Consider the following 16321-nt stretch of genomic DNA (forward strand, 5'->3'; position numbering starts at 1 on the left):
AAATACATATCCTACAAAATGTAATTTGATAGAAGTGTTGTTATTTTTTGTAATTTAATACTTAAATATGCTACTTTATGTATTCTTTCCTTATTTTTTCACAATTAATTGGACTTGTATGGGCTTTAGGTTTGATGATTTTACTGGGAAAATGACTCTGTATAGCATTTTTAAAAATAAATAGCCCAAGTTTAAGATTTTGCCAAAAAGTGGTCAGTCGGATAAAGTATTTTCACTTTATAGTCATTTTCTAATTTGGGTCACAGGTATATTCATTTACTATTATGAATAGCTAAATTCATAAATTCCTAACAATCATGATATGATAAAATAAGTTTATGTTTGTTGCTTTATAGTAGAATTATTCGAAAAATAGCATGTTAAGAAGTTTATTAGCAAAGTGGAAAAGCAGACCCCAGAAAATTTAGGAAAAAGTACATGTGATAGTTTATATAATTTAAAAAACTTGCTACGAGAAGAACAACACAAGATAATAAATAGCATTGAAAATCTATTTCATTATCTGTTTCATTCTCTGAAATTTCATATATACTATATTCACTTTCTAATTCGTAATCTATATAATCTATTGCATATAGTCTGCATTTTCTATTTTTATTTCTGATATTTGTTTATTTTTTGGGTTCTTAGGTAATTTACAATCTCTTGATAAATGTCCTAATTTTTCGCAATTATAACAAGTACATTCTTTTATAGATTTCTTTTTCCCATATGGTCTTTTACGTTTATAATTTTTTACATAATATCTTTTTCTTGGTTTCTTATATTTATATTTTAATTTTTTGTATTTCTTATATTTCTTATGTCTTTTTCTTTTCTTATAATATCTTTTTTTTCATCCAAATTGAGGTACTATTTTATCGTTGCAAGATGCTAAATTTCTTATTAATGTTTTTTCCATTTTTATTTCTGGTGCATTTTTATATCCAAATGGTAGTACATTCCATTCATAAAATCTTTGTGGTACCGTAAATGCGGTTAATTCCTTAGATTCTTCTTCTAACTTTAAATGATAAAATCCCGATTTACAATCAAAATTACTAAAGTAATTATATCCTTGTATTTGTCTTATTTTTCATATCTTATTTGGTATTGGGTAATTATATGTCATAGTTTTTGCATTTAGATTTCTATAATCAATAACCATTATACTTTTTCCTTGTTTTTGTTCACTATGTTTATTTACTATAAATGTTGGATTATTGTGTTTACTATTACTTTTTTTTTGTATATATTATTTTTCTAATAATTCATCTATATGCATTTTAATTTCTTTTAAATCATCAAAATTATATGTTAATGGTTTTTGAGTTATTATGTTATTTTTATCTATTAATTCAATTTTTATAGTAGTTTTATGTTTTTTCCATCCTTTTAACGGATCTTCACTATATAATTGTTCTAATTTTTTCTTGATTATTTCTATATTATTTATTGAAAATATAGTTATTTCCTTTTTATTTATTGAAAATATGACTAGTTCTATTGTATCTTCAGTATTTTTTTATATTTTTTAATTTTTGTGTAATTTTTTCACTTCCTTCTATCCAATCAGTTTTCTTTCTTATTTTATTTGTAACTCTTTTTGCTCTTACTTTCTGTTTACATAGTGTTGTAAACCACCAATCCGTTCTAGTTATTATATGTGGGTATAATTTATCTAAAAACAGCATTCCTAAAAGTATATCTTTTGATATTAGCTCATAATTATAGATTTCTTCTATTGTTAATATTTTATCTCATACTTGTGTTTTTACATTCTTAGCTTTATAAGTAATTAAGTTTCCTTTGTTATTAAGTCCTTAACTATTATTGGTGTTTTTAATTTATCCCATTTACTTTTTGGTAAATAATTATATCTACATAAATTAGCTTCTGCTCCTGTATCTATCATAGGCGTATAATATCTACTGTAATACCCTTCTACTACTATCTTCATTAATTCATATATTTTCATATCATGTTAAAGCTCTTCTTAAGAATTATTTCTCTCTGTTATATGTTATAGATAATTGTGTATGCTCTATATTATATGGTTTTACTTGTTCTAGCCATTTTATTCCTAATATTATGTCTGCTTTTTGCATTTCTTCCTTTATTAAATTCTATTTTTATTTTTCTAACTCTTATTGTTATTTTTTTTTCTGCTATATTTTTAGAGTTTATTAAGCTTCTTGGTAGATCTGAGCATATATTGTTGTCAAATTTTATTTCCTCATTTTTCACTAGATATCTTGCTATATAATTTTCTTCTTGTCCTGTATTTAAGAGTATTAAATATTTTTTTTTCATTTATTGTTCCTATTATGTAATATTGGTTTAAATTCATTGTTGAACTTGTTTCAAAACTTGTTCTTTTTGATGAACTTGATGATTCTGGTTTTTCATAAGCTATTCTTGTTGTTATACTTATTCTATCATTTATTATTTCTAAATTTTTTCTTCTATATCTATGTCTCTATAACTATAATCATTATTATCAATTATTTTTGAAAATTGTTCGAAAGGACTTTCTATTTGTATTTTGTTAATTTTATTTTTTCCCGTTATTTTATGTTTTGTTGTTAATACATATAGATTTTTACATCTTGCTGTAAATATTTTACTTCTTGGGGTTAGTTCTATTCCTGATATTCTCCAATATAATACTAATGATTTATCAATATTTTTATCTGTTATTGCTACTGAATAATTCTCACTTATTATAAATTTAAAACTTTGGTATATTAAATTTCCTTTTATGGCAGTTATTATACTTTTTTTCTATAGGTTTTATAATTCTATCATTTGCTAGGTATAATTCTATTGGTGTATCTATTCCTTCTCTAAAACATGCTTTTATCAATATCTCTGTTCCTCCAAGGTGTACATATTTAATTGGCTCTTTACTTTTTATATCGTTTATTTCTTTATTAATTATTCTTTTTGTTACTAGTGGTATACTAGCTCTTCCTTTTACATATCTACAATCTATTACATGTTCTTTTTGACTTACTACGTAGTATTCTTCTTTTCTTCTACTAAATATATTTTTTATTGTTGGTATTTTAAATATTTTTTCTACACTTAAATCTAATTCTTTTCCTTTTATTTCATCAAATAGATGACTAATCAAATATTATTTTTTGATCTGTTCCTTCTTCATTTAAATATTCTTCATTTGTTATTATTTTTATATCTTCTTTAGTTATTTGGTTTATTCTTATATCCTCTTCAGTCATTTAATTAATCTAATTCACTATCTATTTCATTATCTATTTCATTCTCTGAAATTTCATATCTAATTCGTAATCTATCTAATCTATCTGCATATATTCTGTATTTTCTATTTTTATTTCTGATATTTATTTATTTTTTGGGTTTTTAGGTAATTTACAATCTCTTGCTAAATGTCCTAATTTTTCGCAATTATAACAAGTACATTCTTTTATAGATTTATTTTTCCTATATGGTCTTTTATGTTTATAATTTTTTACATAATATCTTTTTCTTGGTTTCTTATATTTATATTTTAATTTTTTGTATTTCTTATATTTCTTATGTCTTTTTCTTTTCTTATAATATCTTTCTTTTCATCCAAATTGAGGTGCTATTTTATCTTTGCAACTTGCTAAATTTCTTATTAATATTTTTTCCATTTTTATTTCTTCTCTATATTTTTCACATAGGTTTATATACCATTGTTGTAAAAATTTTATTCTTGCTCCTAGAGTATCTACTATTTTTGCTTCATCCCAACTTTTTATTATTTTGAGCTAAATGGTTCAGGTAATTTATTAAAATATAATTTTCTTATTTTTTACTTTCTTCTGTATTATATGTTCCTTTATAATAATATTATTTAAGTGCGCAAGTATATTCGTCTATGTAACACATATTACATATTCCTAATTTTAACATTAAATTCCTATTTATATATTTCTCTTTATTTTGTTCTTCTTCTGTTGTTGTCATGCGGCTAAATTCATCTTTTATAGCTATTTCATATTTTTTTAATAAGTTTATAGGTGTTAATTTAGTTGTAGTTGTTGATGTTGTTTCTTTTGTGGGTTTGTAAGTTCTTAATAGCCTTTTACTATTTTCAGTTAGGTTTGAAACTATAATTTCACTGTTCCTATTAGTGTTCTGTAATACCCCAGGAAATTTTTCGTTGAAATTTTGTGCGTAAACGTGTTGGGTTCTATCTTCTAGAATGAATTATAAATTTTTCGTGTGGAATATCTTAGATTATGACCCACCATTGCGTAGAGTATCGAATAATATTTCCAACGATATATGGATCATCCAAAACGGACAACCGAGCGACGAGTTATGAACATTTCGATCGAACTGTGAATAGTAGTGAATAGTAAAACATGCAGGAAAAAGTACTGAGGCTTGACGTATTTTTTCTCCAACTTTAAATGGTCATAACTCCTTCTACATAATGATCTGGGTGATCTACTATATATCAACAGAAAGCTCTGCGAGTCCTCTTTCCAATGAAATTGGTTTCATCCAATTTGTCTATCAGAGCAAAAAGTTATGGTCGATCTACTTCAGCCTACCTAAAGCAAATTTTTTGATCAAATTCAAACAATCATAACTCCTCGTACACAATGATCTGGGTGATATACTATATATCAACAGAAAGATATGAGAGTCTTCTTTCTAATGAAATTAGTTTCATCCAATTTGGATATCGAAGTAAAACGTTATGGTTGATCTACTTCAGACTATCAAAACAGTCCCCCAAAGGACAGATTCGAGAATTATTTGATTTTTAGGGACGTTTTGGTCATTCCTCCTTACCCAAAATCTGTCTAAACCCTATATTAAAGCCTATTTTAAGCATTATATGTTATATTTCATCAAATTCCCTTAAAAAGAAAACCCTAAGCTCCTACATCCAACTTCAAAAACCTCCAAAGTTCACCATTAATTCTGCAAATTTATTCAAGATTCTAAGTTCCTAGTTTAAGAACTCCAAGAACTATCATTCAAAGGCACATCTCAAAAATGAGTATCGATCTAAAGTTCATCATTCAAGGTTTGTGGGGTTTTTCAACAAGAACTCTCTTTCGTTCTTGTGCCCAAAAGTAATTTTCTTTACAAAGGCATGGTTTTTATTTGATTTTTATGAATTTGAAGCATGAACCCATATCTTATGATGATTATTATGAAATCTTGATATTTATGATTTTGAAAGATAAATTTACATGTGTGGAGATATAAAGCATGAATCTTGAACGATATTTATCATGATTTTGATATTTGGGTCGTGAATCCCCATTAGAAATTATGTTTTTGTAAGAAAATGTGTGTTATAAGCACGTTGATGTTGAATATTTGAGATATTTTGAATGATTTGACCTTTTGGTCTTAATGGAGTTGTTTTGAACTCGAGTGTGAAAGAAATCCACAATGTGGTTGATTTAGATAGATTTGAAGCATGATGGCTTCCAATGGATATTTATATATTACTGAAATTGTTTTGTTATGGATTGTCTTTAAAATGATCTGATCTAAGTCCGGGAGAAATCTTTATCACCGAGTAGGAGGTATAAAGCGACCTTACTTCTTTAGAACTACGTGCCCCCGTAGGAGTAAGCCTGAGGCTGATTTATATAGTGATCACTAGTTTGTGTGGACTTGAGATTGATAGTCCTACTCCGATGGCAAGGATAGGACAGCTCTCCCCAACGTGGGTTGTATGTTGGACTCCATGTAGCTCATATGGTTTATGTCGGTTATAGGATCTCCCAGTGTGTGTGTGTTTTCTTATGTCTGTGGTGAATGGTGAAGTGATTTGAAAGTGGAATTGTGAAAGTTATTCTTTCAAAAGATTTAAATGATATTTACATTATGAGAATTGATATTCTTGATGAATTGAAAGTGCTTCACAAATTATATGATGACTCACATGTGTTATTGTACTTATTTCTTCCTCTCATGATTATGATGATTTTCTTTGGGCTATGTAAGGCTTTCATACATCCTGCATATTTCTTATAAATATTTATGATGATGATGTTTATACAACTGCATACACCCCCATATACTCGGTTCCTTTCCATGGTACTGACTCACATCTTCGGATGTGGGCTGCATTTTCTCGAAATATAGGTTCAGGTGCTCAGTTCCAGGTTTGACAGTGATTCTTCGAGCACGTTGTTCAACATCCTCTATTATGGTGAGTCCTCATGTTCCGAGGATGTGATGTCTGATATTGGTTTCACGGAATCGTTTACATTTGATAACTGAGTATGAGTCAGTTAGAGCATGTCTCAATGGCTTGTTGGTTTTATTGATTTTCTTAGAGGCTTGTCAGACTAGTATAGATGTTGAGAGTTGACTAATAAGTCGTATTTTGTTATCTTTATAAAATTCTTTTATTCTTGGATGATGATTACTCTATTGATATTTGAGGGTTATTTATGGAAACCCTATTGATTTGTGTTGAACTAAATGAAAATGGCTCAAAGGGTTAGCTTGGGGCTACTCGTAGCCTCAAGTACCGTGTGACGCTCTGGGACGCATTTTTTGGGGTGTTACAAACTTGGAGTCAGAGCCTAAGGTTTTAAGGTATCCTAGGGAGCCTGACAAGCCACGTTAAGTAGAGTCTTGATCATCGGTATATAGCGTGCCACATCTATGAGCAAGAGGTTATAAGACATTTTAGGAAAAAGTGTGATTCTTTCTTTCAGAAGTCTATCGTGCTTAAAGTGTCTCTCTCTGCTATTGATTCGTGCTCTCCTCTTTTAGAAATATGCCTCCACATCGAGCGAGAAGAAATAATGATGGTCAACAACCTCAACCCGCTGACCCATTGAATGAAAATGTGTCTCATGCTGAATTTCGGCCAGCCTTTCAAGAGCTGGCCCAAGCTGTTACTGCAAATGTTTAGGCTAACCCGGCCCCGACTCCATAGCAACAGAGAAGTGATTCAGCTGCTGCCAGGATCCGTGACTTCATGCGGATGAATTCGCTGGAATTCTATGGGTCCAAGTCTGATGAGGATCCACGATTGTTTTTATAGGAGGTGTGGAAGATTACTCAGGTGATGCATGTATCTGAGGAACATAGTGTGGAGTTGGCTGCGTATAGGTTGAAAGACCTTGCTTATGACTGGGTTGTTACTTGGAGGAAAGGTAGAGGTAAGGGAGCTGTCCCTACAACTTGGTAAGAGTTCCAGGATGCATTCCTGGGTTGTTGCTTGGAGGAAAGGTAGAGGTAAGGGAGCTGTCCCTACAACTTGGCAAGAGTTCCAGGATGCATTCCTGGATAAGTTTTTCCCTTTGGAGATGAAGAAGGCGAAGGTGGAAGAGTTTATAAACCTGCAACAGGGCTCTATGACTGTTAGGGAGTACTGTCTAAAGTTCAATCAGTTGGCCAAGTATGCTCCTGACTTAGTGGCTGATAATCGAGCTAGTATGAGTAAGTTTGTGACTGAAGTGTCTAGTTATGTGGTTAAGGAGTGTAGGTCTGCTATGCTGAATAGTGAGATAAATCTTTCTAGGCTGATGACTCATGCCCAAAAGATTGAGGCAGACAACATTAAGGAGAGAGATAGAATAAGAGGGAATAAGAGAGCTAGGTCCGAGCAGTACGGACAGGGTCAGACTAGATCACAGGGAGGGAGTCTCCCTCAGTATCAGGATCGTTCATCTATGCCAGCACAGTGCTCCCGTGCCTAGAGGTAGGCAGGAGCAAGGTAGCAAGTCATATGTATCCAGGTCCCAGTACAGTGCTGGCAGTAAGCCAAATCGTCCTCTGTGTCATAAGTGTGGTAGAGCTCATTCGAGTGAGTGTTGGGGTGAGAAGAGGAGTTATTTCCGGTGTGGTGACATGGGTCATAGAGTTAGAGATTGTCCATAATATGGACAAGGGCGTCGTGACTATCGCCCTCAGACCCAGACTCAGAATGTTAGTGCTCCAGTTCCAGCGACTCGCCCAGCCCCAACTCAGGGTGCCTCTTCTAGCAATGTTGGCGTGCAGCGCCAGAATAGATTCTATGCTTAACCATCTCACTAGGAATAGGAGGACTCTCCCGATGTTGTTACTGGTATGCTTCGTATATTTCAGTTTGATGTGTATGCTTTGTTGGATCCTGGATCCAGTTTCTCATATGTTACACCTTTGATTGCTGTGAATTTTGAAATGAGTCCTGAGATTATTCCTGAGCCTATCCTAGTTTCTACCCTAGTGGGTGATTTGATTGTTGCCCAGAAAGTGTATAAAAAGTGTCCTATTACTGTTCTTCATAGAGTCTTGTTGGCTGATCTGATTGAGTTAGACATGGTAGATTTCGATGTGATTCTGGGTATGGACTGGCTGTATTCTTCTTATGCCTTTATTGATTGTCAGACCCGAGTGGTCAAGTTTCAATTTCCAGGTGCATCCGTGTTTGACTGGTCTGGGAATTCTGTGTCACCCAAGAGTCATTTTATCTCTTACCTCAAAGCTAGAAAGCTTATTTCCAAGGGGTGTATTTACCATTTGGTTAGAGTCAAAGACACTAAGTCTGAGACTCCAACTCTCCAATCTGTTAACGTATTTAATGAGTTTTCTGATGTCTTTTCAGATGATCTCCTAGGGATACCTCCTGATAGAGAGATAGAGTTCGGGATTGATCTTCTTCCCGATACTCAGCCCATTTCTATTCCTTCTTACCATATGGCCCCTGCAGAACTTAAGGAGTTGAAAGAGCAACTCAAAGATCTATAAGATAAGGGTTTCATAAGGCCCAGTATTTCTCCTTGGGGTGCTCCTGTGTTGTTTGTGAGAAAGAAAGATAGCTCTTTGCGTATATGCATTGATTACCGCCAACTAAATAAAGACACCATAAAAAATAAGTACCCTTTTCCGAGAATAGATGATTTGTTTGACCAATTGCAAGGTACAAGTTATTTCTCAAAGATAGATCTTCATTTCGGCTATGATCAACTCAAAGTTAGGGAGTGTGACATCCCGAAAATCATTTTCCGAACTCGTTATAGCCATTTTGAGTTTCTTGTTATGTCTTTTGGGTTAACTAATGCCCCAGCAGCTTTCATGGACCTCATGAATCGAGTGTTCAGACCATATCTGGATATGTTTGTCATAGTGCTCATCGATGATATACTGGTGTACTCCCGTAGTGAGGATGAACATTCTGATCATCTCCGAACTGTCTTGTAAACCCTTAGAGATCACAAGTTATTTGCCATGTTTAGTAAGTGTGAGTTTTGGCTAAGGTCAGTTGCTTTTCTGGGTCATATCATTTCTTTTGAGGGTATTAGAGTTGATCCCCAAAAGACCGAAGCTGTTAGAAATTGGCCTAGACCTATTTCTCCGACTAATATCTAAAGTTTATTAGGTTTAGCTAGATATTACCACCGTTTTGTTGAGGGTTTCTCCTCTATAGCATCTCCTATGACTCGGTTGACCCAAAAGAAAGTGAAGTTCTTATGGTCTGAATCTTGTGAGAAGAGTTTTCAGGAGTTGAAAACTCGACTCACTTCAACCCCTGTTTTGACTTTGCCTGATGGTGTTGATGGTTTTGTGGTGTACTGTGATGCTTCGAGAGTTGGGTTGGGTTGCGTATTGATGCAGAAAGGTAAGGTGATAGCTTATGCTTCTAGACAGTTGAAACCCCATAAGAAAAATTACCCCACCCATGACCTTGAGTTGACTGTTGTTGTGTTTGCTTTGAAAATCTGGAGACACTATTTGTATGGTGTCCATGTTGATGTTTTCACTGATCATAAGAGTCTGCAATATGTGTTTACCCAGAGAGAATTGAATCTTGCGTAGAGACGATGGTTAGAATTGTTAAAGGACTATGATATGAGTGTGCTATACCATCCGGGCAAGGATAATGTTGTGGTGGATACCCTAAATAGAGTGTCCATGGGTAGTGTTTTGCATGTGGTAGAAGGTAAGAAAGAGTTGGCTCATGATGTACATCGTTTGGCTAGATTGGAGGTTAGGTTGTTTGACTCTGCTGAAGGTAGTATAAAGGTTCAGAGTAGTTTCGAATCCTCCTTGGTTTTGGAAGTGAAGGAAAAGTAATACTTAGATGCTAGTTTGGTCAGACTGAAGGAGTCAGTCAAGGACCAAAAAGTAGAGGTTTTCTCCCAAGGGGAAGATGGTGTGTTGAGATTGCAAGGTAGATTGTGTGTCCCGAATGTTGATGATTTGAGACAGAGGATTATGGCTGAAGGGCACGGGGCGCGATATTCTATTCATTTTGGTGCGACCAAGATGTACCGATATTTGTGAGAAATCTATTGGTGGAGTGGCATGATGAAAGATATAGCAGCGTTTGTAGCTAAGTGTGCAACATACCAATAGGTTAAGGTTGAGCACCAAAGACCTGGTGGTATGATGCAAGAGTTTAGTATTCCCACCTAGAAGTGAGAAGACATAAATATGGACTTCGTGATTGGTTTACCTCATTCCCGATGCCATCATGATTCCATTTGGGTTGTGGTTGATAGGTTGACTAAGTATGCTCATTTCTTACCTGTTCATATTTCATATACTGCTGAGGATTATGCTAGATTGTATATCCGAGAGCTAGTTAGACTGGATGGAGTTCCCTTGTCTATCATTTTGGATAGGGGTACTCAGTTCACTTCACAATTTTGGAAAGTTTTTCAGAAGGGTCTTGGTACTCAAGTGCTTTTGAGTTCTTCTTTTCACCTGCAGACCGATGGTCAGGCTGAGCAGACCATCCATACCTTAGAGGATATGTTGAGAGCTTGTGCACTTGACTTTAAGGGAAGTTGGGATGATCACTTACCGTTGATAGAGTTTGCTTACAATAACAGTTTCCACTCTAGTATTGGCATGGCTCCGTTTGAAGCCTTATATGGGAGGAAATGTATATCACCCATAGGTTGGTTTGAGGTGGTTGAAGCGGCTGTGAGTGGTCCTAATTCGGTATTTGAGGTTATGGAAAAAGTTAAGTTGATTAGGAAAAGGTTGAAAACTGCGCAGAGTCATCAGAAGTCATATGCGGATGTTAGAAGGAGAGACCTTGAGTTTGAAGTTGGTTTCCTAGTGTATCTGAAAATTTCACCCATGAGGGGGGTGAAGAGATTCGGAAAGAAGGTGAAGCTTAGTCCCCGTTATGTTGGTCCTTACAAAATTCTTAGCCGTGTTGGTAAGGTAGCTTATGAGGTCGTTGCCTTCCGATTTGTCCTCTGTTCATCCAATATTTCATGTCTCCATGCTTAGAAAGCATATTAGCGATGCTGTAGTAGTGGATTCCTCTGTGAGTGCAGACATTCAAGAAAATCTTTCTTTTAATGAGATTTCTATTGAGATTCTTGATTTCAGTGTCTGAAGACTAAGGAACAAAGAAGTTCCTTGGTCAAGGTGTTGTGGCGAAACCAATCTGTTGAGGGTGTAACTTGGGAAGCTGAGGCGGATATGCGATCCAAGTACCCGTACCTATTTTTTGCAAACTCCGATCAAGCTGAAGGTACCATTCTTTCCTAAATCATGCACTTTTTGATAAAAGTTGCCGCAGTTCAGCTGTCATTTATTATGTGTTCAGCTGTAGTTTCTTGAATTTATGCATTCTATGTTGCATTCGGAGTGAGAAACGATGTGGTGATGAATCTAACGAATGGTTTCAGCTGTATGCTCTATTCCCTATCTAATATTGGCATGTCTAGCATCATTCGAGGATGAATGTTTCCAAGGGGGGATGATGTAATACCCCGGGAAATTTTTTGTTGAAATTTTGTGCGTAAACGTGTTGGGTTCTATCTTCTAGAATGAATAATTAATTTTTCATGCGGAATGTCTTAGATTATGACCCACCATTACGTAGAGTATTGAATAATATTTTCAACGATATGTGGATCATCCAAAACGGATACCCGAGCGACGAGTTATGAACATTCCGATCGAACCATGAATAGTAGCGAACAATTAAACATGCAGGAAAAAGTACTGAGGCCTAACGTATATTTTCTCCAACTTTAAATGATCATAACTCCTTGTACGTAATGATCTGGGTGATCTACTATATATCAACGGAAAGCTCTGTGAGTCCTCTTTCTAATGAAATTGGTTTTATCCAATTTGTCTATCGAAGCAAAAGGTTATGGTCGATCTACTTTAGCCTACCAAAAGCAAATTTTTGTGTCAACTTCAAACAATCATAACTCCTTGTATACGATGATCTGGGTAAGATACTATATATCGACAGAAAGATATGGGAGTCCTCTTTTTAATGAAATTTGTTTCATCCAATTTGGATATCAGAGTAAAACGTTATGGTTGATTTACTTCAAACTATCAAAACAATCCAACAAAGGACAGATTCGAGAATTATTTGATTTTTAGGAGCGTTTTGGTCATTCCCCCTCACCTAAAATCCGTCCAAACCCTATATTAAAGCCTATTAGAAGCATTATATATTATATTTCATCAAATTCCCTAAAAAAGAAAACCCTAAGCTCCTACATCCAACTTTAAGAACCTCCAAAGTTCACCATTAATTCTGCAAATTTATCCAAGATTCCAAGTTCCTAGTTCAAGAACTCTAAGAACCATCATTCAAAGGCACGATTAATATCTCAAAAATGAGTATCGATCTAAAGTTCATCATTCAAGGTATGTGGGGTTTTTCAACAAGAACTCTCTTTCGTTCTTGTGCCCAAAAGTAATTTTCTTTACAAAGGCATGATTTTTATTTGATTTTTACGAATTTAAAGCATGAACCCATATCTTATGATGATTATTATGAAATATTGATATTTATGATTTTGAAAGATGAATTTACATGTGTGGAGATATAAAGCATGAATCTTGAATGATATTTATTATGATTTTGATATTTGGGTTGTGAATCCCCATTGGAAATTGTGTTTTTTTAAGAAAGTGTGTGTTATAAGCACATTGATGTTAAATATTTGAGATATTTTGAATTATTTGACATTTTGGTCTTAATGGAGTTTTTTTGAACTCGAGTGTGAAAGAAATCCACAATGTGGTTGATTTTGATAGATGGGAAGCACAATGGCTCCCGATGGATATTTATATATTACTGAAATTGTTTTGTTGTGGATTGTCTTTGAAATGATCTGAGTTAAGTCTGGGATAAATCTTTAGCACCGAGTGGGAGGTATAAAGCAACCTTACTTCTCTAGAACTACGTGCCCCCATAGGAGTAAGCCTGAGGCTGATTTATATAGTGATCACTACTTTGTGTGGATTTGAGATCGATACTCCTACTCAGATGGCAAGGATAAGACAGCTCTCCCCAACGTGGGTTGTACGTTGGACTCTATGTAGCTCACATGGTTTATGTCGGTTATAAGATCTTCCAGTGTGTGTGTGTTTCCTTGTGTCTATGGTGAATGGTGAAGTGATTTGAATATGGAATTGTGAAAGTTATTCTTTCAAAAGATTTAAATGATATTTACATTATAAGAATTGATATTCTTGATGAACTGAAAGTGATTGACAAATTATATGATGACTCACATGTGTTATTTTACTTATTTCATCCTCTCATGATTATGATGATTTTCTTTGGGCTATGTGAGTCTTTCATACATCCTGCATATTTTTTATAAATATTTATGATGATGATGTTTACACAACTGCATACACCCCCATATACTCGGTTCCTTTCCATGGTACTGACCCACATCTTCGGATGTGGGCTGTATTTTATCGGAATGTAGGTTCAGGTGCTCAGTTCCAGGTTCGACAGTGATTCTTCGGGCACGCTGTTCTACATCCTCTGTTGTGGTGAGTCCTCATGTTCTGAGGATATGATGTCTGATGTTGGTTTCATAGAATCGTTTATATTTGATAAATTAGTATGAGTCAGTTGGGGCATGTCTCAATGGCTGGCTGGTTTTATTGATTTTCATGAAGGCTTGTCAGACTAGTATAGATGTTGGGAGTTGACTAATAAGTCGTATTTTGTTATCTTTCTGAAATTCTTTTATTCATGGATGATGATTACTCTGTTGATATTTGAGGTTTATTTATGGAAACCCCGTTGATTTGTGTTGAACTGAATGAAAATGGCTCAAAGGGTTAGCTTGGGGCTACTCGTAGCCTCAAGCACCGTATGATGCTCCGGGACCCGTTTTCCGGGGCGTTACATATTCTTTCTATATATTCTGGTGCATTTGTTACATTTATATTATTATCTAATAATTGTTTTATCATATATCCTATCCATAATTGTATTATTTTTTCTATATCTATTACACAATCTAAATCTAAAAAGTTATCATTTTTATTAACTATTTGTTTTGGTGTCCATTTGTCATATTCATCCTTTAGATTATATCTTTTAAACTTATTCTTATAATATGTAGGTTTTCTTATTTCTGATGTTCTAGATATTATATTTTCATATTCTTTATTATCAAGAGTATTTATTTCAGTGTTTATAACAGAATAATTTTCTAAGTTTTCTTCATTGATTACTTCTTGTTTTTCATTGATTTCTAAATTTTTTGTGTTTGTTAAGATTTCTGTATATGTTTCACTATCTTCTGAATCATAATTATCTATTTCTTCAACATCTATTGTATTTATTTCTAATTTTTCTTTTTATTGATTTATCTCATTTATTAATTTTTGTTCTTTATCTTTTATTTCTTTTTCTTTCTGTCTTTTTTCATACAAATCTTTTAGCATTTGTAGTTTTTTTCTAATTCAGCAATCCTACTATTTTTAGTTTCTTCTATTTTTCGTATTTCTTTCGTAGTTTGTTGTTTTATTTTTTCTATTTCTTTTTTTCTATCTATTTCTTCATTTTTTTTTTCTATTCTTACCATTGCTGTCAATTTATCTTCTAATTTTAATTCTTCTTTTTATAACATTAAATATAAATGTTCACCTATTTTCTTATACCTTCTTCTTAGATTAGAAAATACTATTTTTATTTTTAATCCTTCATGGTTTTCATATATTTTTTCATTTATTATAAATTCCTCTTTGTTCATTTTTTATTTAACTGTTAATAGATCATGTTGGTATGTATATTCTAGACTATCTATTGTTGATTCTAAGTTTGATATTTCTTCTTTTTGTGTATTTATTGAGTTTTTACTAACTCCGATAATTATGTTATATTGTAGTCTTTCTATCGTTATTTTTAATTCTTTACGTTTTTTTAGATATTATTTGCTTTAATTCTTTATATTTTGGTAATTTTTGTACGTTATTCGTCTAAATAATATTTTGAGGAATATCTAAATCTAGTTTTATCAAATAAATTATAATTAATAAATCAATCAAATAAATTCAAATGTATACTACTTCCGTAACTTTAAATAGCATAGGCTATGATACCAATTGTAGGGGGGTGCGGATAACTTGTGTGGTAAAATAGATCTATTATAAATCCAAATGGATCAATTTTTATTTGTGTGTGGATATTTCTTAACTTCTCTAAATATTTTTATTTTTATTTAGAGTTTATTTATGTTAGTTTTATCGATATTCATGTCTTAGGGGGTGATTATATGGTAATTGGTTAAATGCTTTGAAGAAGAATCTAAGGAATTAACCGTATTTACAGTACCACAAGGATTTTATAAATGGAATGTACTACCATTTGGATATAAAAATGCACCAGGTAGATATCAATATTTTATGGATAATTATTTTAAACAATTGCCTAATTGTATAGTATATATAGATGATATACTATTATATACAAAAACCAAAGAAGAACATTTAAAATTATTAGAACAATTTACGAATATAATAGAAAAATAGGGAATAAGTTTAAGTGAAAAAAAAGCTGAAATTATGAAAAACCAGATAGAATTTTTAGGAATACAAATAGATAAAAATGGAGTAAAAATGCAACAACATATAGTACAAAAAATAATAAATTTAAAAGAAGAATTAGATACAAAAAAGAAATTACAATCATTTTTGGGATTAGTAAGCCAAGTAAGGAAATATATACCAAAATTAGCAGAAAATCTAAAGCCTTTACAGAAAAATTAAAAAGGATGTAGAATATAATTATAACGAAGAAGATAAAAAACAAGTCCAGAAAATAAAAATTCTTTGTAAAGAATTACCAAAATTACAATTTCCAAACGAAAATAGAAAATTTATATATATAGTAGAAGCAGATGCTAGTGAATGTAGTTATGGAGGAGTACTTAAATATAGGTATGAAAATGAAAAAATAGAACATCATTGTAGATATTATTAAGGAACGTTTAATGAAACAAAAATAAAATGGAAAATAAATAGAAAAGAATTATGTTCATTATATAAATGTTTATTAACATTTGAGCCATATATTGTATATAACAAGTTTATTGTACGAATAGAT

This window comes from Capsicum annuum, chromosome 10 (assembly GCF_002878395.1).
Source record: "Capsicum annuum cultivar UCD-10X-F1 chromosome 10, UCD10Xv1.1, whole genome shotgun sequence".
NCBI classification, from domain to species: Eukaryota; Viridiplantae; Streptophyta; class Magnoliopsida; order Solanales; family Solanaceae; genus Capsicum; species Capsicum annuum.